The following is a 25,918-nucleotide window of genomic DNA, read 5'->3' as shown; positions in this document are numbered from 1 at the left end:
TTGTTTGAACCAACTACCTCTGATAATGTTTGGAGTTATCAATGAATAGTAGAGAAGCTTCAGACAACTTGCATTGGAGATTATATAAGAATGAGAGATGTGCTAATTACTACTTCTAAAAGTATAGCTGTTGCCTGGAATAGACCATCTAATCATGTAAAAGGAAGTAGTTTAGATAGTTTTTAAGAACAGTTTGGACACTTGTGGGGATGACTGTTCTGGAATATTGACAGACTAGGAGGCCATTATTATGCCTGAAATAAGTGTATGTGTGCACATATGTATGCATGTATGCAGTATTAGATATTTTCAGTGGTACTGAAAAATGTTGAACCTGTTTATTTGTATCAGTATTTCTTAGGCAAACTTACCTTGAAATACAGAGCTGTTATAGTCAGCAGTGATGTTATACCAGCCATAGTAATAATTTACTTAATACGTAAGACAGACATCAGGATATGAGCCTGTATAAATCCTTAGTTTTCAAGGATTATTACAGTGCCCTGTGAAACACATTAGGTGGGCAACATTGTCCTTATGATTACTATGTGCTACTGCAATACATTTGTCCCTGTTTTTGGAGTGGAATATTACAAATGAAATGCAGTACTTCTAGGTTAAAGCCTAAAAGATGTCATAAATAAACTACGGATATTCATTAAAAGAAACAGTATGCTGTAGTGCTATGAGGTTTACATATTTAATTCTGCGTTTTTGAGAAGTTCATACACTTTAATGAGAAATAATGCTTATATAGTTTTAATGATACACATGACATCTGTTTGCCATAATCACATTAATCCTTTATTTTATTTTTGAAACACAATAATGCACTAGTGGAAATGGAAAACTTCACTTCCTTTCAAACTGAAAATCCAGTCCCTTGGCATTACATACTCTCTAACATTTGGCAAACCTGGAATGACACAACAGCTCAATCCACTGCGGGAACTACTCATGTTACAGATTTCAAACCATTTGTTGGTCTTCCCATTATAGCATTCAGCACTGGAAGTGGTTGACCTGCCAGTATAGCCACCGAAAACAAACAGCAAATCATCTGCTACTGCAATTCCAAAGTTGCTACGAGGGGTCAGCATGTTGGAGGTGGTATGCCAAGTGTTGGTAACAGGATTGTAGGTCTCAACACTTGTAAGTCGATTTTCTTCATCAAAACCTCCCAGCTGTAATGGAGAAAAAAGAATGCAGTTAGTTCAGCAATTGACAGCTATATTTGCAGCCTGTAAACTCACAGAGAGTTAATATCCATATGATGCTGTGTAGCAGCTTCAAATTCTTACCATATAATATTGTAAGGGTAAATAATGAATACATGCATAAATACATAAATATATAATAACTAAAAAAATATGTAGTACAGCAGAGTGGACATGCAGGAGCACTGACCCTTTAATAGCCATATTACTGTACGATTAAAAGAAACAAAACTGAAAAATGCACAAGTTTGTTCTGTTACACTATATACTTGGATTCTGTAAATCTAAAATATTATCTTCAAACTGGGTACTACAGTGTTCTTCTTCATGGTACAGAGGAACTCAGGTAATGCCTGCAGTATGTCCCTAGTGGATCAGTGCATTAACCTGTTTATTTATTTATCTCTTTATTTATTTAGTTAGTTACTGATTGTTTGGGTAGTTAGGCTGCTCTGTTAACAGTTTTCTGCCATGACCTGCACTAACAGAGCAAGCACAGACCATCCAGCTGTTTTTTTTAAATAAGATGCTTTTGATTCTGCTGCTATTATGTTTTTGTTTTCATATGCTACCAGAATATAGAATAATAATGAATGACCACAGTTTTTTGCTTGCTGTATTGTCTTACCGCATAAATATGTTCTCTATATGCAATCACACCTATCCCAGATCGTCTGTTTCTCATTGGTGTAATCAAAGTCCATTGGTTGGTTTCTGGATTGTATGTTTCAGCTGTTAATAAACATTCATTTCCAGTGAAACCTCCACATATGTACACCTGAATTATAAAAAAAAAAATTAAATGCAGTAAGACTGTTTACTAGCTGTATTTAATTATAATTAATAATTATAATCAGTTGATGCATTGTATAGGAATGGCATACAGAAAACAGTATGCAATTTACATTTTTTTTCCAATTTTTTTATCCACAGATGGCTTGAATAAAAATTATGAGTAGGGAGAACAATTTGGTCTTATCTTTTTCTTTCAAGAACAAAATATGTTAATTCCAAAGCTTAATGATTAAAGTTGACAAACTAGAAGCTTTTTTTTAAGAAGAGAAAACAGACACTTGTGTGGATGCATAAATCACATCTGGGAATACTGTCATCCTCCATAGCCACCCAAAAATGATACTCTTATTCTCTGTACCCTTTTTGTATTAGATGGGGATGAAAGTGAAATAATAAATGGCCACAGTCATTTATTTCAGGTTATTGCTGTCATACACAGACACTGCATGCCTCTTCACTACTACCCCCAAAATATAGACACAGTCTGTCTACCCCTCTGATGTTAGACTGTGATGAAATGAAATAACAAATAGTAACATGAATATATTAAAACTTGTTGCTGTCAATTGTAAATACATAGCATTCCTCCTTACCCCACCCCCAAAAAATAACCAATGTATGCATGTCTCATATCTGATTGTGAGGAAAGTGAAAAAAATAAAAATAATGATCACAGTCATGTATTCCAACTTGTTACTCCTAGGCAGTACACTATCATTAGGCAAACTATGCTAACCTTTAGGGCAAACCTCTGCCGTGTGTGTGTGTGTGTGTGTGTGTGTGTGTGTGTGTGTGTGTGTGTGTGTGTGTGTGTGTGTGTATATATATATATATATATATATATGTTGCATGACATAATCTTTTGCTTATTTTTTGGTTTCCTCATTGTTCCTCAGTCTGACCATTGGCTGCTCATCTCTCTTTCATGGCTACAGCCTCCTCCCAGCATTACATGACAGTAGGAAAGGTGACTGGGAATTCCACAAAGGCCACAAGTAAGACCCTTGGGGTCTGGAAGGGAGACATCAGGTAAAGCTAGAGATAGCAGCATCACATACACTGGCATACCAATAGCTTTTTCTGTAGGACATGATATTATTACATTAGACTGGGAGAGAAATAATGCATGGCCATTGAGAACACTCCTGGTCTGAGCCCCTCAAGCAGATAAATCTCCTTAACCTTCCTATATGCCCCGTCCAACAATCCCCCTGAGCCACAGCTTTCGTCAGAGCTTAATTAGAGATCTTCCCTAGCACACCCTTGTCCCTGTCCTCTCTGCCATTACCAATAGATGACTAAGTTGCTACATGATCCTGAGTTACCTGGGCTGTAGTCAGAGCTTTATCTCTTTATACCACCAGGTGAGATTAAGACATCAAGCTATTTTGGCTTTTAAAATGTATTTCCCTTTGGCATGATTTAAGCCTAAAATGGTCTGTTTCTTTTAAGCTTCTAATCCTGTTCACAAATAGCAAAATGAAATAATAAAAATGAAATGCAACTTTTTCAGCCAGCTAATGAAATTGGTATGAAAGCTGTTAAGGCATTATAAACCCAGTGCCTTGAATTCTGTAGACTACTATACAGTATTAAAATTAGCCATCAGCTAAGCATGCTTAGTGCAGAAGTACTTATTTAAAATTATGTAGAACATATGTGGTAGTCAGCTTGTTAATAACAGGGTTTTCACCTACTTTCCCTACTGCACAACTTTGGTTGTAGGATTCTATTTCATGCTGAACATTTACAAATATCTTGTTACAATTTATACAGTAGGTTGCCCATTAAGCATTCATGGAGGGGGGGTGTACTTTGATACTGTTATAAGCACATTTTTTTGTGAGTTTGCCATCAGGCCCAGGAACCAGATCTGGGATATTCAAGAGGTGGCCAGTGGCATGCACTGACAGATTATGGAGTTACTTGGGGTGATTTGTGGACCAGAGACAAGCTGAAGGGGGTGAACCTGAATACAGTGAGAGTAATGACATACAGAAAACAGTATGCGAATAGTGCATATGTAGTTCTTCTCTCAGAATCTGATGTTACCCCTACTACATCTCACAAGGAGGGATCAGAATAAAATATCTTTGATGACCTTCTCAGGTGACCTCGTGGATCCTGACCAATGACCTGCTTGGGCCCTAGTAGTGAACAGAGTGAAACATCTTGTATTTCTTCTATACCAGTGGATGTGAGGGGAATGGGGGTACGAATTCACTGGTGATCTTCTTAGGTTACTTTAGTGAGTCCCCTTTGTTGATTTGCCTGGATCTTGGCCTGGTTTTTCCTGCCCCCACTGAATGTGAGAGAATGTAGTACACACTCTCTATCTCTCTCTCTCTGGTAACTTTCTTAAGAGACTTCCTTGGGTTCTCTTTGCTGACATCCATGTGTCCAACAAACGGACAGGATGACGTAGATGTTGTTCTTCCTGCTCTCACTGACTGTGAAATATGATGCTGCTCTTTGATAACTGTCTTAGGTGATCTAGCTATGGAGGCAAGGAAATTATTATAAGTATTAAAAACTTTCTGCCAAGGATAAGTAGAGAAAGAATTATGATCACAAAATTGAGAGGATGTAAAATGTATGATATTTACTATGCCCTGCAAAAAATAAGTGATAGTGGAAAGAGATATAATAATATAATAATAAACGATGTAGGTAAAATCAGTGTTTCTACATCTGAAAATGATATAAAAGTATTATCAAACTGAGTACAACTAAGGGATTTAAAGTAAAGATGTGTGATGTTACCCCAGCTTTATGATTTAAAAACATACTAGTAAAGGTAGCAAGAGAATTCACTAACTGTGTTAAAAGGGATAGCTATATTGTCTCTATTAAAGAAATTACAGTTTAGGAGGAGATGGTAGAAAGCTAAAATTTCTTTAGTTCTGACAGGCTTCATCGTAATTACCAATGTAGCAGGTATTTCTTTAAACTAACTAAGATAGTTAAGTCTGCTTTAGTGTAAACCAAGGAGAATGTTCATATGAAACAAAATGAAAGAAGACTTTAAAATTTTATATGTACAATGCAATAAACTTAACAAATTTGGTGCACAGGAAGCTAGAACAGCTGCTGATTTATATTATATTTTATTAGTGACTGAGACACAATTCTATGAAACTAATTATAAAAAATACTATAATTTCAAAATTCATAAGGAAAGTGATGTTTCATCAATTTATGTTAATAAACTGTTCCATTCATTAATATTAGATATTAGTACAAAGCATAAATTAATGGTTGAGAAGATTTCTTTGAAAGCATGGGTTCTGAAGGTTGGGTTATTCTATAGGCCACCAAGTCAAGTTAAGGATGTACTTGGATGATTTTAGCAAAGTACCAACAGCTTACTTCCTGGATGATTCTGATATAATTGCAGGTGACCTAAAAGGCCTCAAAATTGTCTGGGGTAATTAATGTGAATGCATTGATCTTTTCAGAGGTTTGTTTGAGATCAGTAAGGAACATGGTTATTCTCAAGTTGTTAAAGAGCCAACCAGGCAAGGTAAAACACTTTACATAGTTTGGCAAAGGATACTAATGCAATAATGTAATGTACTACTGCACCAGAACTGATGGGCTCTGATAAGCTAAGTGTTACCTGGGATTTATTGAGCAACATACCAAAGGGTATTCAGGAGTTATATGGTACTAGAAAGGCATTTTATAGGGCTGACTTTCTTCAAATAATTAAACGTCTTAAGGACGGGACCTGAGAGGAAAATATACAGTCAGAAGACATGGTCAGCTGTTAGGAGATATTCTATCAATATATTAATGGACTAATAAGGAAAACATGCCACTACTTTTCTGAGCAAGCCAATAACTTACACATGTTCATGTTGGACAAAAGATCTTAATAAGGTAAGAAAAACAACAAACTATTTTTGGGAGATGCACAAGAAGAATTCTAGTCTGATTAACAAGGTAAGATAGAAAAAGACTAGGAATTACTTCAGGAAGTTTATGAATACTACTAGACAACTATGAGAATAATCTAACAATACACATATAGATAATAGGAAAGCCTTTTATAAAAATCTGAGACAATATAGAAAAGATTGTCAGTCTAGTATAATACTATAGTAAATGACATCCCTGTAACTCACCCTGGAATGCAGGTTAAAGTCTTTGAGGATACATTTACTACCTTTTTGGATCAAGGGGGGATGAGATGGATGTGTCTTTTTTATGTCTAACTTAGGTTCAAAGATATCAAATAATGCTCTGAATAATGCAATTAAGGCAGTTAAGCCCCGCATAGTATCTGGACCAGATAGAATTAATGGGTACATTCTGTCAATTATCACTGAGCACATTTCAACTTGTTTGTTCTATCTATTCAAGAAATCTTTAAAATGTGGTTTTGTACCAACAATTTGGAAGAAGACCATTGTGGTCCCTGTTCCTAAGGTTGGTAATCTGTCTTTTGTGGGTAACTTTAGACAAATAAGCTTGACATGTAGCCTTAAGAAACGCTTCAAAAAGATCTTAATTTATTTAATTGCTGTACCATTAATCTATAGCCAGTTTTTATACCAACATGGTTTTACTATAAACCTGTCCTGTCAAACAAATTTAGTCAGTTTTTATCAATCAGTTTGGGAAGACTTGTATATGGGTCTACCAGCAGCTGTTATCTATTTAGATCTAGCAAAGGCCTTTAATGCTGTGCATAACGTGATCTTGAATGTAATGGCTAAAAAAAGGTAAACAGGCACATATTAAGGTGGGTTGGACATTGAGTGACAGGAAATAACAAGTTAAAATTGGCAAGTCTACTTATTTTAAGGGATCAAATCAGTGGTACCACAGAGGTCTGTTTTGGGCCCCATGTTATTTTCTATCCTTATGGCCAGTTTCCCATTAACTAGTAAGAATGACAAAAAATGGATGAAATTGCAACCGCACTGTAAATGCAATCTGATGATGTCTATGTGCTACAAAAAATGTACACAGTATTAAGACTGGAAGAACTGTAAGCAGTACAGGAAGATATTAGAGAAAAGCTATTGGAGATGGAGGACAGAGAAAAAGGGCAAATCTGTGGTTTACAAATATACCAGAGAATGCAGAAGGCATAGACTGTATGAAATTTATGAGAGAACAACTCTGTCAATGGACAGGGAATTCCCATAGAGACATACCTCTCAACCTGGAAACATCAACAATCTGGACAAAAGCGCATGAAAAGTAGGTACAACTGGCCAAAAATCGGGATGCTGATTAAAATAAAATTTGCATATATTATCATGTAACCCTACCCACTCCAATGGAACTGTGGGATACCAACATGAAGATTGAAGTCACTAAATAATAATAATAAATAAATTGGAAGACATTTGAATTTCAGACTTCATATCCATCAGAAAATGCATAATAATGCAAAACCTGTTATTCTAGAAACTATCTTAGTTTACAGGAGCGATATTTAAAATCTGTCCCAATTTTTGGCCCTTTGCCCAGATTTCTTGTTCTGAGAGACTGAGAGTTATACACATAAGCAAGTCACTACAACAGTTACAGCTACTACCCTCAGGCTATGCTCACTCTTAAAATCAGACCCTTCAGATTTCATGGGTTTCTTGGCTTTGGCATGCATTTCCCACCACCCCCTAATCTGCACTCTTACCCTGTACCCGGACTACCTCACAGCACACAGCTCGACTGCACAGCCAGCCATATTCTAACACTATGCCAAACACAATGCAATCCATAAAATATCACGCCTCTTGTTAAAGCTTAACTTATTGTATTTATTTACAGTGATAGTGCACTGATCCATAGAAATCCTTCTACTTGATCCCAGCTCATTCTCACTGATCTTTGACTACACAATCAGCATTGTCAGCTGCAATAGTTTATTTAGTAATAATAATAATAATAATAATAACAATAAAACTGGCGTTACCTTCTAGGTTGCTCCACAGACCCCATTGCTCCCTAAATTACTTTGACTGATAAACGTCTTGATTAATTGTAAAGGACTACTGAACAAAAAACCACAAACTACCCCTAATAAACTATACTTTAATAGCAGCAAAATGTTATAACCAAGCCCTCAAGCCCCTTCCTGAATAGTCCACTAAATAAAGGTAACATCTCTTCCACACTTAACATGTTCCTATAACAAAGTGGTAAAATGGATAAACAGAATCATCCTCACTCTCTTAGCATTTTCAGATCTTCCTACAGCATAAAAATGCAATACTATAAAATGACATACAAAGTTATCTTTAACAACCATGATTTATTATTTACTGTACCTACCAACCCCAACCTCCAAATGATGGCAAATAAGCACATGAAAAATAAAATGATAGAAGCCCATATGCCTGTTGACCAATCAGTAAAGTGAAGGAAAAAAATGTTTTACCCTGAAGATCTTAAATAAATTTTTACTGTGCCCTTGTGCTGTTTTTATTGCAACATGTAGTTGGGTCAGATAAAGAAAATGGATATTAATGGCATAATATAATTGGTGTGTATTAGTTGTGATGCCTAACTTAAATATATTTGCACAATGATATAGTTCACTAAGACCATGAAGACTCTTGTGACTGTCTTTGACAACTGTACAAATACACTCTAGTGGCATCTTAAAGTCCACATTCACTCGTCAGTGAAGCAAGAAAAGTTATACTGCTATTTTCTGGCAAGGCATTTACTTACTCCAAAGAAAAACATTCCCTTCACGATCAGGCTGCATGTCAAAGTGCACTTCTTCTGAGTGGTAGTTAGGGTGCTTCCAGTTTACCTTTTTACCAAAAGATGCAGTCCCTTTTACTGGAATTATGGACCCTGGTTACTCAAAAGAATGAAATATTTGCATACTTTCATGCAGTCATTGTTTGTATTTAAATGCGATAGTATATTATGCAATACTTTATATCATAGCTTTCATCTTTCCCAAAATGGGGAAGGCTGCATCTCATAAAGTGGAAAAAATGGGCAATTGTAGGACAACTACAACCAGCTTACTAATAACTTCAACTAGGAAGTTTACAAGGATAGTTAACGTGTTGCTTTATAGTTATAAAACATATTTTGCTGAATTAATGTGATTCCCTATGATTTACTAGTGGATATCGCTCAAAGAAAATCTTAACCCTGAATAGGTGACAGCCTGTTCCATGTGGAACTGTGAGGAATAGTGACATTTTTAAGATTCAGAATGAGGAATGTTCCTTATGATGAAGTACCATTGAGACAGAGCATACCTCTCAACTGCCCAGAGTTTTGGCTCATATTTTTTTCTGGCAAATCACTGAGGAGACAATTCACTGAATAATGACAAATGTGTCTGAGTTACAGACTTCTTAGCTTTCAGAAATACGAGCTAACACCAATAATGTTATTCTAGCAACTTTCTATGTTTATAAGAGTAATATTATAAATCTGTGCCTATATTTGGGCCTTTAACCACCATGATGTTAGGCTTTGTTCAGGTTTCTTGCTCTAAGAGGTTGAGAGGTATGGTCCTCTCATTGGTTGGCTTTGCAGCAAGTACTTGTGGGTGGGCTATGCCGCAGCTATAACATTAACAACTGTCTGAACTTTGTTTGTATTTTTTTTAAATCTCGGATTCCAGTCTCTAATCCGATAGGCAGTTAGGCAGTGCTTCACGAAGCTGATATTATCACGCATGCCCCTGCACATTGATGACATTGCGGGATGCCGTGGCAATGCGTGATGACATCAGCATAACTTAAAAATTGTAAATAAAAATAAAAAAATTGGGAATTGAAGGGGCCACTCAGAAATTCATGACACTCCATTATTTTGCCTACAAAACCGGTACATACCGAGGAATTTGGTATGGTTGAGAGGTATGCATAGAGAGCATACTGTTGGATAGGCCGTATTGAATATACACCTCTGCAGTATTAGCTGTGTGCTTTCCTTGACCAATTTTAATAAAAGTTCAGACTAGCCAATTAAAAGAACAACATTTAAGTAACCTGTGGAAAAAAAGGAAAATAACTCAAATGGAGAGAAGTGAGAGTGCTTGAAGATCATGACTATTCACTGGGGACAAGGCTGAATCAGAACCAGTACATTCCTCACTTTAAAATATGCAAAAAGTTAAATTTGAAATTTAAATGTTTGTATTCTGTGATACTGAAATAATTTTTCAATAAGGGGCAAAAAGGTTTTTTAGAGCTACACACCACAATATTATAGCTACAAATATACCACCAGGCACATCAAGAAGGGCAGAACTCCATGGAAGGACAAGAGAAACTTGGCAAGAGGCAGCAAAAGGAAAAATAACTGTTGGATGGTCAAAAATATTGAGAGGGAATAGAAGATGAATAAAGAGACAGTAAACATTTTGAAAAAAATAGACATATTCTTTGATGGTTATTTCGCTGTTTTGATTACTCTAAAATAAAGAATATAATGAACAGTTTGGCACCGCAAGTAATAACATGATGAACAAATGCTGAATGAGGAGGCAAGAATCACCTTGAAAGAAATGCACATTGATTGTGGTTTAAATCACAGTTTATCGACTTTTTTTACTTCCTCGCTGCAAATGCAAGTAAAAACAGCATCAATTTACACAAAAACAGAAGGACTAATGTCAAATATTAGACAAAAAGTATAACAAGTTAAATCTTTAGAGAGAGAAGAGATTACAGTAGTCTGTAAAGAGCTGTTAATGAAAATAGCTTAAAATCATGAGGATAAAGTGTAAGCAAAGAATATGAAGGCAACAATAGAAGGATAGGATAAAGCAACCCAAGTGGGTCATCTAGCTCTCTTCCTGGCCTTATTTCCTTCATAAAAATAGAAATAGGCAAAGGAAGAGTAAAAGAGATTAATGGGGGAATAATGATGGGTCTAGACCGATAAAACAGAAAGGCATGCAGAAGATGTGCAGACCGTTGTTAAGGACCACCATATTGGATTTAGGACACAAAAGCACAAGAGGATGGAAGGCCTAAGGTAGAAGCAGAAGGGAAATAAAAACAGAAAGATGTGAGTAGGGAAGAGTGACAGTCAAAAGAAGGCCAATAAGAAATAAGCTAGTAAGAAAATATTTTCTCTAGAAAGCAGGATTATTAAGAAGGAAGCAAGGTTGGAGAATACATTGCATCACTGAAAGTATATTGTAGGCCCGAAGGAAAGGAAATAAAGGCAAGCAGAATGCAAGGTATCCTGGCCTGATAGGCAATGCAAAGAGCCAAAGAAGAAGATGGAATAGGGGGCAGTAGTACACTGTAGAAAAGATACAATACAGATTAGAAAGGAATACAATCACAAACATAAAATACAAAGCATTATCACTAGGTAGAGACATTAAACAAAGAAACATACAGGGAAGGAGAGTGATGTTGGAAGAATGGACGATGAGGGATATTAGCCTAAGAATAAGAACCAGTAAGGAAAAAAAACAGATGGCCAGATTGAAGGAGAGTAAGGAAGGAGGGAATAAAAAGTAAGAAAAGAGAGGGGGGGTAGAGAAAATGTGAACAAAACAGGAAGAAAGACTGTATACAACATAAATGGACACTGGCTCATAAAAAATGTAGGAAGAAAGTAAATGGGGGAATTCAGAATTGTATGTATATGATTAAAATAAATATACGAATGCTGTTATCATTATTAGTTAAAGTTTTAAAAATTGCAAGAAAGAAGAAAAAGTGAGAAAATAGTGCACAGTTAAAGAACAGGAAACCTAAAAAAAGGTATCAAGGCACATGTTGCATGGAGAATGGCAAGAAAAGAGTATGACAGAAATAGCAAAGACAAGAAAATAGAGGTCAGATGACTCAGAAACTCTTAAGATGGAATGCAAATGACCTCCCTAAGAGGTCAAAGGTAAATAAAATTCTAACCTATGTTAGAAAATTTGTGACACAGGTAGTGATGTTACAAGAAATGCATCTAGGAAGCAAGGAGCTTGAGGAACTAATAAAAAGAGGTTTTAAAGAAGGACATTACTTGGAGTCCTGGGAGTGTAGGATAAGAGGAGTGATTAACTTTAATAGTGAGGGGGACACCAATCACTATAGAGGAAAAGAAGGTGGATGGAAAAGGAAGATATGTATTAATATGAGGCTATGGGAGGGTGAAAAGAGTATCAATAGAAAATGTTTATATTCCATCATAAATAAATAAAAGTAATTAAAACAGATCTTGGAGGAAGTGGTTGAATTTCAATAAGGATTGATGGCAATGGTCACAAAAAGAGATGTTTGGGTGAGCCATGAACTAAAGTATTTATCCTGGATGGAAGATTATTAGGTAACTACATAGTGTGAAACATGTACCTGAGATTGCTGGAAAAAAAAAAGATAAATGTATTACTTAGGAAGATATGGAAATGGAGCAAGACTAAATAGGATGTACATAACAAAGAAGCATGAATATTTAATAAGAGGGAATGGAAACACATCTGAGACCATTATCAGAGTATGCACCGCTTAGCATGGAGATGTGAGAACCAGAAAGGCAACCAAATGAGCAACGCTGTAGAGTCAAAGTGGGATGGTTAAAAGCAAACAAAAAAGGGGATATGAAGAAAACAAAAACAGATCAAGGATCAAATAGAAAAGACAGAGACCCAAGATAAAGAGATAAATACACTGTGGGAAGAGGTTAATGAGCAACTCAAGTAAGAAATGCTAGAAGAGGAAAAACGATGGCGAATGCTTTAAACTATTTCATTTAAAAGAATGGGAGAACCGCAAGACAGTGGGTTAATACAGGGGAAAATGAGAAGGGAGAGCTCTGGAATTTAGAAGGAAAATGGGACAAATACCTAGGAGAAATAGAAAGAAAAGAGACGGTGGTTAAGTTGTAATGTTTTGAAAACATCCTGAATATATAGAGTTAGCATGTGCTATAGGACAGGGATAACAAGTAAGGATCTCAAGAAGGTAGAATAGGTCTTTTGAGCACTGTATGGAAGATTATATAAAGAGCAAGATGAGGGGGGAAAGGACAGACATATTAAGGGAGTCTATGAGAAGGACAGAGATAAAATAAATAAGAAAAGAAGAAAAACTGATGCACCCAACAACAAAAGAAGAGATAAAGGAACAAGTCACAAAAACAGTCACCAGGGCAAGATGAGTTACCAGTAGAACTGTGCAAGGGGAAATAGACAACACATCATCCCAATAGGGAAACAAATGTTTAATGTAGTACTAAAGCAAAAAGAAATTCCACCTATGTGGAAGAAAACAGTTATATGAGCAATATCTAAAGGGGGCAAAGACCCACATAACCTGGAATCATACAGACCGATTTCAGTACTAAACCATGACTATAAGGTATTTGCTGCAATATTAGCTGATAGTATAGCTGGCATACTATCAGGATTAAAACATTTGGATCAGTGTAGGTTTGTGAAAGGTAGGCAGACATTTGATAATCTAATAAAAACAAATATGATACAATCAGAGGCAGAAGACAGGAAGAGCCTAGGCTCAGGTGCAGAGAAAGGTGTGATTGAGTACATAGCATAGGAAATACTTGTGGGAGGTACTGGGTAAAATGGGATTTCAACATGAATTCATATTACTGTTGCAGGCAGAGCTGGATCCAGCAGTAGGTGACTAAATAGTCGCCTAGAGTCCACTGGTTGGGAAGGGACCTGTTTGCCACACACTGTCACATTTAATTTTTTTAATAATCATAAAAAAAAAAAATGTGCCTTTTTTTAGAGCATTCTTCTTTAAGAATGCCTTCTTCATCCAGTCATTCACACTTGTTGCACCTGTGTATGAGTCATCATTTCACAGACCTCCTATTCTTCCTTTCTATGTGCACGGAATTTAAATATACAAAGATGTACAATTCCTGTTTCCTCAGAATGTAGGCACACACACTACTGGATGAATTGGATTCCTTTACAGCATGGACAACTAATGTGTAGGTGTGTGTGTGTGTGTGTGTGTGTGTGTGTGTGTGTGTGTGTGTGTGTGTGTGTGTGTGTGTGTGTGAAATGCTCCATTTAGGAATAGCAGGGGCTTAGTTCATTTGCTCAGGTAAAAACCGTGGACCTTAGTTACAGGAAGCAAGCCTGAATCTTCTACCCTAACAACCAAGCTGTTAAAAAAGATGAGTTTCAAGGAGTTAAGTGTCAGGTGCATTTTCAAAGAGTTGAGTGTCAGGTGCATTTTCCAAGGAATTGAGAGGCAGGTGCATTTTCCAATGAACTGGGAGCTTCAAGGGAAGATAAGTTTACTGCTGCTTATGCTAAGACTGTTTACAATTTGCATCTGTTTTGTTTAGCAAATTGTATCACTATTGTGCTAAAGAATTTAAAAGCATTGTTAGTAGCACAAAAGGTAACATACCAGCTTTTGATGCAGAAGGCTGTGAGTTCTACTTCCACATCATGTAGATAAATATTGCTGAGTCTGTGTTGTACTATAAGGGGGTGGGGTACTGTAATGCTGAGTGTGTCCTCCTTTGGTTGAGATACCTAGTAACTATGAACCTGTTGTCAGTTTGCCATCCATTCCCTGTTGCAATATTACCAGCTTACCATGTTTCTAATGTAACATCGGGAGTTCATTCTTTGAAGGTAGCAGGCACTGAATTTGTAGATAAAACACAAAAATATAAAGTTGTTTGCTAGCAGCAACCTCTTCATTATTTACAGATCTCTAATAAGGAATTATTCAGATGACTTTTACTTCTGCAGAGATTGTTTCTGATATTGCTGGATTGTAATGACAAAAGTTTGAGTAGACATTTATGGTTAAAATGTACTGAATTGGACAGTTTTGTCATTATTGGTTCATACATGTTGTTTCGTTGCTTACTGGAAAAATGTTCAAAACTACAAACACGCTCTATCAAGTGGTGCTGTGTTATACAAGGAATATAACTGAATGCAGTCAGGAGGGTGAGACAAAGTACACATGCATGTCTGCATGATCATAAACAGTGTGTGCAAGGTGCCTAGGATTTGAAAACAGCCCAAAGGTAAACCTTATCCACCAGTGGACAGATGCATTTTCTTTGAATGTGGGTTTCAATGCTGTTTCATGAATGGGAGTTTCAAAGGCAGAGAAGTTTTAATGCTAAGTCTGTTTTCATTGTGAGACTGTATTGCTGTGTTTAGCAAATGTCTATCAGTGTTTGTGCTATAAAATATGAGATAAAAGTTTTAAATTGAATCCAAATAATCATTGTAGAAGTAAACCAGTATACACTATGCACACTGAGAGGTTTGAATAGTGTTTATGGTAACAAGGGAGAAATAGCCAAGTAATTTTTATTTATTTTATTTATTTATTTTACATTTGTTAACTGGGATGGTCTGACTGGATACATGTCCATTTTCAGTGGAGTCCCCGGGAGAAAAGCTCCAAGTTACATATACATATTACAAATACTAGGAACACTGTACTTAGGTTATAGGCATTACAAAAATACATAGTCCAATAACTGAGGTTACAGACATAAGGTAATGGGACACTGGAGTGGCTGGGGGGGTTGTGTATGGGGGAGCCCGATCCATTACCCTGTCTAGGGGCGCATTTCACCATGATCTGGCTCGGACTGCAGGAACTATATAAAGGATGTAAAGCAGTAATTAAAATAAATGCAAGACTAACAACAACATTTGAAATAGGAAGAGGAACAAGACAGGGCTGTCACTATCCCCTTTTGTTTGCACTATACTTGTAGCCATTAGCCCAGAAAATAAGGAAAAATAAAATAAAATAAAGGGATGGAAATAGGGAAGGGGAGTAGAGAAGATAGCTTTGTTTGCAGATGATGTAATACTATACCTAGCAAACCCAAACAAGGATATAGCAGGATGTTTTGAGATATTAAGGCAATTTAAAAATATTAGGATACAAAATCAATGAGGACAAAACTAAGGCACTGTGTGTAAATTATGTCCCTACTCATGATATGAAAATAGAATAAACAAGCTTATGGGGTCACTGTAAATTAAAATATCTAAGCGTATAGATCTCTAGAAAGCCAGAAGACTCATCAAAAGAATCTGGGATGAGTTAAAAGAAAATGGGAAACGAATGATATACAGATGGATAGTAATTCTGTCAGATCTAGATCAGAGGATACAGGTGATTAAAATATTGTTCTATTGATTCTTTACTTAGGACAGGTATCGGTCCTGGGTCCTCCCTGTTTGGTATCTACTTTTGAGAAGTCCAGGCCAACACGAATGGACTCTGGATGACAAAGTTCACAGATGATTGCAAATGTGGAGCCATTATTAACTCCCTAAGTGATGTTGACATCCTACAGAAAGGCCTCACTGAGACCAACAACTGGTGTCAGAACCATGGCCTTAAGCTCAATTCCAAAAAATGTGTCATCATCCCCTTTGGGAAAAACCCAGTTCCCATGAACTAAGACATCGATGGTAGTCCACTGAACACTGAAGGCATTATAAGAGATCTGGGAACACAGGTTGACAGCAACCTCTCTTGACCACCACACTGCCACTGTGGTCAGAAAGTCCTTCTATGTGGCACATGTCATTACTAAGGGTTTTGCATCCAGGAAGAAAGAGGTCATTGTCTCCCTCTACTGTTCCCTCATTAGGCCAGTCATCGAGTACAATGCCCCATTTGCCATGTACCTCACTAGACACCTGCAACAACTGGAAAGGCCACAAAAGTACCTCACAAAGAGGATCCTAGGCCTTAAACACTTGTCCTACATGGACAGACTCAAAAAACTCCAAATATTCTCTGTCTCATATCGCCTACTTAGAGGCGATCTCTGCTTGACTTACAAAGCCATGTCTGACCTAGCTCTGTTAGAAATGCTACATCTATAGAAATCCCAATCCCTTCACACCACATGCTCCAGAGACCTCAGCCTCATTACCACAATCAACAGAATGTGCTGGAGGGACAGGTTCATAACCCAGAGAATGCCCATGCTATGGAATAGACTTCCCATACATGTCAAACAGGGCACCTCACTTGCCCTCTTCAAGAGAACTTCACAACTATAAATGATGAAAATCTGAAGGAACAAAGCAAGGAGTACACCGTCAAAGTTTAAATAGTGCAGACAGAATAAAATGCAAAGCTTTCGAGCAAGGCTCTTTTTCATTGCATTGAAAAAGAGCCTTGCTCGAAAGCTTTGCATTTTATTCTGTCTGCACTATTTTGTTGCTTCATGTACTTTGCCCCCCACACACCCCCTACTTAAATATACCAACTCCGAGTTCACACTACAGTGGAGGAAACAGCAAATTCCCGACAATGGCCCAGCTGTTCTGGCCGTTCGAGATTTAGTGCTTTCGGTTAAGCTGTTTCGAGGTAAGGGTATTCGCTGTTTTTAGCTATCGATGTTCTAATATAGACCCATCTCAGTGGACTGTTATGTTGTTCCTTGTCATACTCACTGCTAGTAGTATTGCCTAGAACACAGAATATTGTATTGCAGGATATTTTGGTGCATTTGGCAAATTTGCATTTGAGTCTAACAGAATGCACTTTGTGACTATGTGACTGGGCAAGCCATCTAACAGATGAAAACTTTTAGATTATCCCAGAATTTTGCTTTCTGTGTTTAACCAGTTAGAAATGAATGACTGTTCAGTATTGTAGACTCACATGTGCTTTAGTTTCAGTTTCAGGGATTCTGGATTATTTCCTGCCTTGACCCCCTTTCTTCTTGGAATCTTATATGTTAAGAGCTACAGGTAGTTTTTACGAAACTCATAAACAGAGTACAGAAGCAATTCTAATTCAATCTGATATTTGCGTGCAGTTACTGTTTAGCACAACTGGATGGTCTGCAGTGTGATGGACTACTTGTTATATTTCCAAATATGGTGATTATCCTCAGTATATAGGTACCTACCTTTCCATGTAGAGTCGTGGCACTTGCATCGCTTCTCCTTTCATGCATGGGAGAAATCAAAGTCCATTGGTTGATCTCAGGTTCATACCGCTCTGCTGTATTCAGGCGCACATGACCATCAAATCCTCCCATGGCATAAATGAAGTTATGCAGTACAGTCACACTAACATAGCAGCGCTTTGAATGCATGGGAGCGACTTCCTGACATGTCCTTTTGACAGGATCAAGACATCTGACACTATTAAAGTAATTTTCACCATCAAATCCACCAATAACATACACATGCCCCTTTAGGTACACCACACCATGGTATGCACAAGGAATTTCTTCTTCAGACGTGACATCCACCCATACGTCAGCACGGGCATCATAGGTTTCAATGATATTCGTTGGACTAGCTCCACTCCAGCCACCAGTAGCAAAGATGACTGAATATGGAAGACGGGGCCTAGTTAGCAGGCGCCTGAATTCTTGATGTGAACTCATATTGAGGTTATACATGACTCTGAGGATGTTGCTCATAATAGGCTTGCATTCATCATTGTCTTTCACATAGATATTATTTTTGACATTGTTTATAAAATATTCGGCATTCATTCGTGACAGTCTCACCTAAAATGTTAATGGAAAGTGGTTGAAATGGTTAATAACTCTTCATAAAACATATTACACTCATGTGTTCTGTATTTTGTTATCTGAACTGTTTTGACTTGCCCTTGAACCTGTCTTGAAATCCATCACCACATACAACATGCAAATTAGAAGCACCTATGACACATAAATTAGAAACAGTTACCTTTACTAACTGGAAGCATTAATTTATTTTTCTTTACTCTCACTGAGTACTAGTGACCGAACTTGTGTACAAAAACATCATTCCGTTGCCAGTACTGCAACAAACATCAGCAACACTTGGGAGAAAGAGCTATTACCTTTTTGTGTGAAAATGTTTCCCAGATGGTTTCTCATGCTTATGGTCAGATAGTTGTTGAAAGTAGTCCTAATGGCAGGGTTGCTGCTCTCAACATATTCAAAGTTTATGATTATCCAACTGTGAATCAGTATTCAGGATATGGAAGAGTGCTCAAGAAGCCAGTTAGGGGTGGCCAAGATGCCAGACTGCTAGCAGCACTGAACATTAGCTCTGCTTATAACATTTTTATTCTGACAGGAAATTTAATCTAATTTTTGGAAATACTAATTCAAAAGTATATCAGAGGATTTGTGAATATAGGTCCTTTATTATTTTTCAAAAATTAATACTAAAACATAAGTTTTTATTATTTTTTCCTGTCAAGAAGGTTTTCCTCAAGAAATCCAAGTATGAGTAACTCAAAGAACTCTCTTCAGGACAGTGTGGTAAAGAAGGAGTTGCAAACATTAATAACTACTATTCAAGAACTATCTATAAAAATGGGCAAACTAGAGAATAAAATAGATACTATTAAACAAGATTGTAGTAAGCAGCTGAATATTCTTAGTTAAATGGCTAAAAAGCATTCTGAACAAATTGCTTCTATCAAGGAATCTGTAACAGATATGGATGGCAGACTGATGGAATGTGAAAGTCAAAATGAGTTTCTTTTGAAACTGAATACAAAACTAACAGAAAAGCTGGAAGACCTAGAAAGTAGGTCACGGAGAAACAACATTAGAATCTATGGAGTACCAGAAAAGGAAGAGGGAACTGATATGATACACTTTCTTAATAACTGGCTTTCAACAGCAGTAAATCTTCCTGAAGCTCTTTCCTTCGGTATAGATAGGGCTCACCGGTCTCAAGCAAAACCTGCTTCAACAATAGTTTCTCCTAACCCCAGATCCATCATTGTTAGATTTTTGTCCTCCCAAGATAAGGATTTGGTTCTGAAGTCTGCGTGGAATAATTCTCCCATCAAGATAAAGGACAAACTCATTCATTTTGACAATGACTGTACTTCTTCTGTCATATCTAGAAGGAAAGAATGTGTTCCCTAGATAAAATCTCTTAAAAAAGTTAACATCAAAGCATAAATTCTTTTTCCCTTCAGGATAAAAATATTTTTACCAGAAGGTGAGAAGATCTTTAGCTCTTTGTCAGAGGCTTTGGACTTTATTCACAAGAAAAAAATACAAACTGATATAGAGGACATGGAATGGTCTACACTGAGTCTGAAAAGACATGCAACTAAGTACACTTGGACTTTCAAAGAAAGTGCAAATAAAAAATTAAAAGACAAATAGGATTGTTATCAAATAATAATAAATAGTTTCTTGCAGAACTCTTTACTTAATGTTTTATTGGAATATAAACACAAAGCAAAGGTAAGGTGTTGTTATATTGGAATACATATACAAAACACAGGTCTTTATTTTGCATAGGCATAGGCATATCTCTATGTATGTATACATGTATGTGTGTATGTATATATATATATATATATATATATATATATATATATATATATGTGTGTGCGTGTGTGTGTGTGTGTGTGTGTGTGTGTGTGTGTGTGTGTGTGTGTGTGTGTGTGTGTGTTTGTATGTACACACAGTCAGGAAATCCTTTTATGTGGCACACCTCATCCCTAAGGGCTTTTCATCTAGAAAAAAGGAGGTCATTGTCCCACTGTACTCATCCCTCATTAGACCCATTATAGAATACAACGCCTCATTTAGTGTGTACCTCTCAAGACACCTACAACAACTGGAAAGGCCACAGAAATACCTCACTAAAAGAATCACAGGCCTAAAGTAGATGCCCTATGCTGACCGCCTTAAAAAACTCCAGCTATACTTTGTCACATATGGTCTACTCAGAGGCGATCTCTGCTTAACATACAAGGCCATGTCAAACCCAGAGCTGTTGGACATGCTATACTTAAAGAAATCCCAATCCCTCAGAGCCACATGCTCCAGGGATCTAAACCTTATCATCACAATAAACAAAACATGCTGGAGGGATAGGTTCCTGACCAGAGACTCCCCAGATTCTGGAAAAGACTGCCCATACATGTCAAGCAGAGCGCCTCTTTGGCCGTCTTCAAAAGGAACCTTGAAGATTGGATGGGAGAAAGGAAATTCACCACAGGGATCACGTCAGTCGCCCTGCTAGACAGGGGTCCAGGGAAGTAAATAGTGTGGGAAGAAATAGCCAGGGAATTGTTATGGCTAGGCTTGTATAGGCCCTAGGGCCAATAGCCTAGTACTTCCCTATGAACCTACATATGTATGTGTGTGTGTGTGTGTGTGTGTGTGTGTGTGTGTGTGTGTGTGTGTGTGTGTGTGTGTGTATATATATATATATATATATATATATATATATATATATATTTTTTTTTTTTTTTTTCTTTCATACCATATGTTTACTATAACCGGGGTGCAGTTAACTTCATTATATATTCATTTGGGATACAATAGTCATGCTATCTTACTATTAATTGATTTCCAAAGTAAAGCATTCATGTGTGTTAGTGGTGGGGTAACACTTTAGAGTTTACTGTTTACTCTATTATGATTACACTGTATGGAATCCCCACAACAAAAGTGCCCTTAGGAGATGGTTTACTTTAGATAGTTTTGTTTCCTCTTGACATTTTTGAAAGATGTTCATATCATGATTAATATATATGTCTTTACTTAAAATCTGCATTTCTTAGTGTAATATATCAACATTCAGTGCTTTACATTAACTAAATGCCCTAATTTTAATTCTTAACCTAATTTAGTTTAAGGGATGTAAATTATTGATTTATGGGGAAAATCTTACTTTCCCATCATTTTTAGAGAAGGGCTGTTCATGTTTTTTTCACTGTGGAGGCTGATCATGCACTTTTTATGCTTCTTTAGAATGGAGAAAACTTAGTTGTTTGAAATTCCCACCAAAAATGCCTTTCTATGCCTCTGTGACTGTTTCTTCACATGCACAAGCATCTACAGGGCACTAGCAGCAAGCTAGAGAAGCCTAAAGCAAGAATACAGTGAGCGATGACATCACATGACCTTTGAACTCATGCATGACTCAGAAACTAGGAAGTAAAGCTGAAAATGAAACTAGAAGAAAAAGTAGCTGTTTTTGGTTGTTTTTTTCATCTTTTTATGCATCTAAAGGTATGGAATCACTTTAAATATGTATTTTTAACAAGCTAGGACTTTAATGGAGTGATTATTTTACTAGTCTAATGAGGAAAATTGCATTTTAATGCTACTGTATGTCTGTTGCTTTGAAACACTGAAGTCTGACAGGATACCATTCTTTGATTTGATAGCATGCCCTAAATGATAATATATTAATATCTGAATATTTAAACAGCCAATTTCTTTAATATTCTGAATGCAAAGATATATATAGGATTGGGTCTCATTTTCCTTCTGCTGCTTTCATGCTTAAGCAACTTTAATCTATATTAGGTATTCTCATTGATGCTGATTTAAAGCAATATAATCAGACTCAGTTGCAATGATAGTTATGATACTATGATTCAAATCTTTGTATGACCACATACACTGTAGGAATGGATTGTCAAAATGTTCTAGGTCACTCTATTCTGTTCCATTAGTATTAATAGACCAACATATTTTTTCTGTTTTGCTATAGTTATAAACACAAAAGACTGTAATACAGGCAAAAAATATATAGGTATTAGAAGCTTATGCCGATAAAGCAACTAGGTTAATTGGTAAAACTGACTCCTTATTTTCCAGTACCTAGTAGTGGTTTACACAATATTACATATGAATCAACTGTGATTCCCTGATGGACTTTTTATGTTCATATTTGTTTGAGTTACCTTAGAAATGCTTTACTGTTTGTATATACTACACTTAAAGCAGAAGCTATTTATGTATGTTTTTGGTGTGTGAGATAGTGTTAAAGGGTGGTTTAGTTAATTTATTAACTAAACCTGGAACTTTAGGTTCCGTGTATGTATGTTTTCTTAGTTATTGGTTTCAGAATTTGTTTCTAAAGATTTTTGACTCATCCATGATACATAACTTCATGAATTACTTCAAGTCATTATACTTGGAAGGTATTATTGATGCTCTAAATATAACTTTAACAAATGATGATATATGAATGCTTATCATTAAATAATGTCAAAAGAGCTGGTTTAATTAAATTCATTAAAATGCACAGAGCTCAGATAATCTTCTTGCAGGAAACCCACTTGCTGGAAAAGGATTTGCAAAAATTATCATTTAATAGTTTTACAGTTCACACGGATTCCTGCTTTAGAGCCAAAATGAGAGGTACTCTTATACTATGGAATAATACTTATACACTATCTAAAATTTTAAACACCTTTTCAGATAAAGATGGAATGTTAAGCTTAGTAATGCTAGAAGTTAATAAGAAATGCTTCACACTGGTAAACTCATACTGGATTCCTGGTCTAGGAACTAAATATGTGAATAAATACTTGGATGTCATTACTTTTACATGCAAAGGGAGAAATTATTCTGGCGGGAGATTTCAATTGCTTGTTATCAGATGAAGACACCTCTAAAAATAATAAGGTTAAACTAACGACACAAGCTAAAAAGGTAAACAGTTTTATAGCCCCAATGAATTTTAGAGACATACATAATTTAGGAGTTCAAAATTCACTTCAATACACTTATTATTCTTTCTGATTTGGCACATAAACTAATATTGATAAGATTTTTCTGTCTAACACTCTTTACTCTAAAATAAGTGATGGTGCAATACAGTCATGTCCACTCTCTGACCACAATGCCTTTTTGTTCAGCTTGACTGTGAAAAAAGATATGATAATTTTTCAACTAATCCCAACCTATGTTACTAAGTTAAAAGGTTTTAAGGAGTGGTTATTAAAAGAAATAAATGCAGTTATGAAAAATAACAGTAATGGTGAAGTAACAGATATACTCTGGGATGCATTAAAAGCTCACATCTTTAGTGGAGTTAAAACTTGGTATTTTCAAAGGAGAAAGGAATGGGACAAAGAACTTTCTGATTTACAAGCCAAAATAGATAAGTTGAAACTAAATTTAAAATCAAGTGATAAAGCAATACTTACTGAAATTTCTAAGCTAAACCACAAATATTTAGAAATATTGAATCATAAAGTTGTTATAAGCTTAGAAAAGATTAAACTACAGTCCTATTCAGTAAACCCCAGACATTTACATAAACTAGCTATCAGATCCAAACAAATTAATAAACAAATCACATTAATGAAATTAAATACAAGAATAATAACACAGTAAAAAGAACAACTGATTTTAGGAGGTATATTAGAATCCTTTAGAAATCATTATCGGTCAATCAATGACATGCAATCACCAATAGATTCAGACGCTGTAATAGATACATTTCTACAAGAAAATATCATGACAAGACGAAACAACAAAATAGTACCCTAAGTAAACAAATAACCTTAGCAGAAGTGAAAGAACAAGTTAAAAATCAGAAGGATAATAAAGCCCCAGGGTTAGATGGGATAATCCCAGAAATATATAAAATTCTTCCAGAGCACACAATAAAGTTATTATTAAACGCATTCTCCATGGTTAAACAAGACTTAATTTTCCATCCCTTATGGAAGTACTCAATAATTTCCCTGATTCTGTAACAAGATAAGGACCCCCAACTATGTGCATCCTATAGACCCATATCATTGTTAAATATTAATTATAAAATTTTCATGTCTATCCTGGCCAAAAGACTAAAGAATATATTACCTAATTTAATACACCTTAATCAAACTGGCTTTATCTTACATAGAAAAGTACACAACAATATTATTAAGCTACTATCTCTAACAGACATTGCAAACAAAACCAAGAAACAATGAGCTATTATTAGTCTGGATATTGATAAGGCATTTGATTCTCTTAGTTGGTCATACTTACAAAAAAATCTTTAAAGAATTTAACTTTACTTCAGATTTCACTAAACTGATATTAAATATTTATAGTGATTCTAAAGCATTTGCTAGGATTGGTTCATGTCTATCATCCCCAGTAAAAATTCATAAGGGAACTAGACAAGGTTGCCCTCTATCCCCATTATTTTTCGCTTTATCAGTGGAACCTTTTGCTTCATTTATTAGAAATAACCCAAATATCAAAGGATTTCAAGTTAATGAGGGATACTGTCCAAAAGTTCAGCTTTTTGCTGACAATTTTCTACTAACATCCAGTGACATAGAAGGCTCTTTACAACATATCATGAATGCCATAACTCTATTTGGAAAAATCTCAGGGCTCAATTTTAATCAAAATAAAACCAAAACACTTTTAATCAATAAGAAAATAAATAGCAATTTGCAAAAATTCAATATACTGGGAAAACAATAAGATAGATTATCTAGGAATAAGTATTAAGAATAAATAGAATGAGACTATTACATTTAACTTCACTAAACTGGTAGCTATATTCAGTGACTTGACTAACAAGTGGAACAAAATGTTTTTCACCATGGAAGACAGACTTGCATTAATAATAATGATTATTTTGCCCAAGATTTTATTTTACATACAATCATTGATTTTACCTCCTCCTAAGAAATTATTTAAACAAATAGATTCCCTATTACTAACTTTTCTATGGTTCCCAAAGAAACCAAGAATAGCCTATAAATGGCATGTTAGAGCCTGGGATAGTAATGGGATTGGCTTTCCCAACATAGAATTATATTCCAAATCTGTTATTATTAACATAATACTATAGTGGATTTCATCCACATACACCTCTAGCTGGAAACAACTACATGAAATACATATAACTTCCTCTGAGAACTCAGAAACCCACTTTAAGGAAACGTTTGGAATTAACAAAATATTTTGGATACTCCGTGAACATTGCTTATATAATAAGAAATTTAGCCACTTCTCACATGGTATAAACCAAATATTTTATATTTTCAAAAATATAATCGACAACAATTATAGTCTAAAGAACACCTTTTTCATTAGATTTCCCATAGCTTATACACCAGATTGCCTAGATACCTTCAATATCAATAAGATGCGGAATCTTAAAGACAATAATCTAAAGTTTTGGCACCAGTTTATAGACAATAAGAACATCCAACCAATTAACTTTCTCTTAGACATATATAATC

At 35.8% G+C, this 25,918-nt stretch overlaps 1 pseudogene; it reads right to left on the bottom strand.

Moving 5' to 3' along the window:
- Positions 1-796: 796 nt before the first annotated feature.
- LOC122787944 overlaps positions 797-25,918 on the bottom strand; it is a 43,546-nt pseudogene continuing 18,424 nt past the window's right edge.

Source organism: Protopterus annectens, chromosome 13.part0 (genome assembly GCF_019279795.1).
Source record: "Protopterus annectens isolate FY-2018-M chromosome 13.part0, PAN1.0, whole genome shotgun sequence".
NCBI lineage: Eukaryota > Metazoa > Chordata > Ceratodontiformes > Protopteridae > Protopterus > Protopterus annectens.
Note: the sequence above shows the minus strand (reverse complement) of the source record. Positions and strands in the feature narration are given on the sequence as shown.